Here is a 4,674-nt window from a genome sequence, read left to right as displayed (position 1 = left end):
CTCTAAAAGAGCAACTTCCAACTCTGATTCTAATCACCATGTTGTATCTATAGTATTTTGGGGAACATGTACCAGTCAGTAAGTGACACAAAGCAGAAAAGAGTCCATCCTTGAAATCCTCAGGGATTGGAGGAGATTTTTGTTCCCATTTGACTTTTCTCCAGAGACTCTAAGAAGTAGGAGGCTGAGAGGGCCAGTTTGTGCACTGATGGGGGTACAGCATCTTTCAGTCCTCAGTCCGAGTCAGAAGAAAAGAAGCCTCTAACCCATGGTCCCATGAATCCCAGAGGACCACAGAGGAAGTGGTGTGGTCAAGCAGGCAACTCACAGGAGAAGATCCTCAGTGATAGGGAGCAAAAATTCCTCTGGGGGAACCAGGCCCACTTTTGTGTAGCCACTTTGGGTAGCCCACCAGTTGAGGGACTCCCACTTCCTGTAGAAATTCCAATTGGGTCTAGTGAGCTGTTTAAAGGATCCTATTTTTTTTCTTAAAACCTCTCTTGCCCCCTCTCCCTCTTTCCACAGTCTCAATTGGATTTTCTGAACCTGTTGTGCTGATTTATACCCAAAGTGTAATTCATATATCAGTCGGTGTTCTCCAGAGAAACAGAAACCATAGAATACACACACGCACACACAGACACACACACACATGCAATTCCTTTATTTTAAGGCATTGGCTCATGGTGATGGTGGGGATTGGCTAATCTGAAATCTTGCAGGGCAAACTGGCAGGCTGGAAACTCAGGCAGGAGCTGATGGTCCAGTCCTGAGTCCAAAATTTGTAGGGCAGGTCCGCAGACTAAAAACTCAAGCATGATTTTATGCTGCATACTTGAAACAGAATTTCTTCTCCAAGAAATCTGTTTTTGCTCTTAATTTCTTCAACTGATTAGATGAGGCCTACTCACATTATCAAGGTCATCTCTTTTACTTAAAGCCAACTGGTTATAAATGTTAACCACATCTATAAAATACCACTGCAGCAATACCTACATTCATTTTTTAAAATATACATATTAAATTAACTTATTTACTGAACACATGGGCTCAGTAGTTATAGCACATGGACTTAGTTTCTCCATGGCCTGTGGGATCTTAGTTCCCTGACCAAGGATCAAACCCATGTCCCCTGAATTGCAAGATGGATTCTTAACCACTGAACCACCAGGGCCATCCCTACATTAATGTCTGATTGAATAAGTAGGTACCATAGCCTAGCCAAGTTGACACATAAGACAAACCATCAAACCTCCATATTAAAAAAAAACAACACACACACACACTGTACTTTGTTGGGCAGTTACTATGTACTAGATATAATGCTAGGTACTTCACATGAACTGCATTATTTAATACAACCCCATGAGGTATAATTAATTTTGTTTTACAGATGATGAAACTAAGGTTTAGAGCAGTTAGGTAATTTGCTTCAAGTCAAACAATGAGTAAGCCATTGAGTCAGGGTGCAAACCTGAGCTTGTCTGACTCCTGACAAGTCCATGTTCTAGGGAGTCTTTCTGGTCTTGAAGAGATCTCCTGTGCTTGCTTTGTCCACAAGTCTCTGGTGACATCACAGAAACTGCCTCAGTCCAAGTCTGAGCGTGGCCAGTGCACTCACTGTGATCCTCAGTTCTAGCTCTCAGTTTTCAAGACCACATGAATTTCCAGAGAAATCAGCCCAGATAAATTTCAGCAGTGTGGTTATGCAACATAAGAGTGAGAGACAGGAAAGCAAACCTCACTTCTCACTCTGGTTTGAAAGACAACACCCTTAGACTGAAATCTCCCTCTGGGTTAGCTTGTCTAACATTGTCCACATTGATAATCTGCTACAGTATCAGGATATTGCAAACAGATTCTCTTAACTACTAACATTTTTATCACTAAATCCTTCCTTTGTCTTTGAGACCCATCTCTTCTCAATTTTCTAATTTTTTCTCTCTTTTTAGGATTATCAGAAGTCTGTTCATTGCCCCCTTATTTTCTCCTTCATTAGCTCATTCAAAACCTCTTCTTAGGAAAGGAATGTTTAAAATTATTCACTCCATAGTTATCTTTACCAGCATTATGTGTATTTGCATTTGAATAAAATGTTTACTTAAATGGCTAGATTTCTGATTCATGGAATGTTAGTCAACAGCTGAGAAGGCATGTGATAGCTATAGAGGCTTCAGGTTGTGATTCTGGATAATCCCTTGTTATCATTTGCTTATCTTGTTTATGTCCAGCCCTATTCAGGAGAAACTCCTTTTGTGTTCAGGTTCACTGACACTTTCCTGTATCCATTTCAAGAGATAAACCTGAACACTAAGAAGATTATAAAACACCAGCATAGAAATTGGGTTTATATGCATTTCCATTAATATTTCCATCAGTATTACTAGTAAGAATAAACACTGAGTATTTATTTAATTCTCAAAGTAACCTGAAAGGGAGGTACTATGATTATTGCCATTTCCCAGGTAAAGAATTTAGGGCTCAGAGAGATGATAAGTGGCAGAGCCGTGTGGAAATCTAGAGGGGCTCACCCTAACTCCAGGCTCTTCACAGGAAGAATTTAACATTCCTCCCAGAGAGACAGGTGCAGAGGAACAGAGCATGAAAGCAACATCAGTCAGTTCTGGGGACATTTATCAGTCGATACTTGGGTATATCAGAATTCCAGACTGAAGCCCCAGTTCACTACTGAAAAATGAGATATATTTCTGAAAATTTCAGAGTTTGAAGAAGGAGTTTTAAAAAACATAATCAGTAGACTCTTCACTGTAATACAAAAAGGCCAATCCTTATGATATGGGTTTAATTTCCAAATGATGAAGTTAGGCAGTAGTTACCCTCCCTTTTAACACGAACTGTCTGGCTTGACAATTGGTGTTAGGCAGTCCTCTCTCTTCTGCAGAAAATTCTCTCTGAAGATTATTTCAGGTTCAGCTGGCAGAGAACTCAACCTCTCAGGTTCTGAGATCCATAAAATCCAATGTCCTAATCCATGTTTCTGTTCACTCACAGTGGCTTCTGATTTCATGACCATCTCTGCCTGTGGCTCATGTTCTGGGCTCATTGTTTTTGTTCCTCTTTCATTAATGCCTTCCCAGAACTCAGCCCTTCATGAGTTTTCACAAGAAATTCACTTCTACCACCATTCTGTGGGTCAGTTCATAGATTCACTCTTCTCTCTTTGCTTTCCCTTCTCTCTCATCCACCCTAATGCTTTCCAGAAGCAAAGTAAATTCTTCACTTGGCTTTCTGCATAGCAATTTAGCAAGCGTGGTGCTTGAGTATGTTGGGGTCTCATCCTTTGTACTAGCACCTTATCCAAGTATTTTCTCCAACAAATACTGTGCTCTCCTTGAGAAGAAATCTGGTAGAAAAAAAAAAGTCATATACCCTATTATAGAATGAGTGAAGTCGCTCAGTCATGTCCAACTCTTTGTGACACCATGGGCTGTAGTCTACCAGGCTCCTCCGTCCTGGCAAGAGTACTGGAGTGGGTTGCCATTTCCTTCTCCAGGGGATCTTCCCGACCCATGGATAGAACCTGGGTCTCCCACATGTCTGTAGGCAGACACTTCACCCTCTGAGCCACCAGGGAAGCCCTCTCCCTATTATAGAGATAAAACTTACTTGGTTCTGGGAAAAAGGACTGGTGAGTCATTAATAAATGTGTTAAGTAATGATAACAGCAAAATTTTCAAATTCTCCTATCCAAAAAGTCATGTTAATTTTATACTTTTGTCAAATGAAAAATTATTCTTATATGTGTGGTTTTAAAGCAAAGAGTCATTTTATACATCTGAAACTAACACAATATTATTAATCAACTACACTCTAATATAAAAATTAAAAAAAAATCAAAGCAAGCCATTTTAGACTTTTTTTTTTGACAGGGTCTTTACTTAATCTGTGATTAGATGACACCATGTTTTAATGATTACTTCCAGGATTAAATGGCCAAAGTTCACACAGTGAACTAAAAGCAAAGATGTTAAAACTACACCTAAAGTACCCAAACTAATGCCAATCAAAACTGTTATTCCAATGTAAATATTATAACTACATTGGTTATATGAGACAAAGTTGGGCAAAGTTCAAAGACTCTCAATTGCAGCTACTCAAAAACTGAAGATAAGACTGTAATCATCAAGCCAAGTCAGGAAACCAAATGTTGTTGGGTCACGGCAGATAAGGAGCTAGTGATGGTTTCAGGATACCTTTAGAGCAGGGGTCCGGGACAGGCAGCTTTCTTGATGGGAAGGTAGGGTGAGGGAACAGGTCTTGAAGCTGCAGTTACACAGCACTTCACAGAAACTGAGAAAACGTTCATTGTCTACATCAATGACGATGGTGCTAACGAGATTGTGCAGATACTAAAGCCCATTCTCTGTCTTTGACACCACCCTGGCCCTGGAGTCCACAACGGTCTGAAGTCTTTCTGGTTTGTTGGTTTCAAATTTGAAGTCATCCCAGAATTGATTCAGTCACTTAAGGTCTTTAGAATATACGAAGTCACTGCTACTGAACTTCAGGTGTTCTTGAAAAGGCGTCCCACCTTGAGCTGGTCTTTGTCTCAACAGAAGACTGGCAGCAGGTATTAGTGAGTTAAGGAAAGGGGGCAAAAATTAGAAGACAGTGAGCCCAGGCGATACATTCAATTCCACGCTGAAGGCACAA

The sequence above is a fragment of the Bubalus kerabau genome, chromosome 6 (assembly GCF_029407905.1).
Source record: "Bubalus kerabau isolate K-KA32 ecotype Philippines breed swamp buffalo chromosome 6, PCC_UOA_SB_1v2, whole genome shotgun sequence".
NCBI lineage: Eukaryota > Metazoa > Chordata > Mammalia > Artiodactyla > Bovidae > Bubalus > Bubalus kerabau.
The sequence above is the reverse complement of the archived record's forward strand: the minus strand, read 5'-3'. Positions refer to the sequence as shown.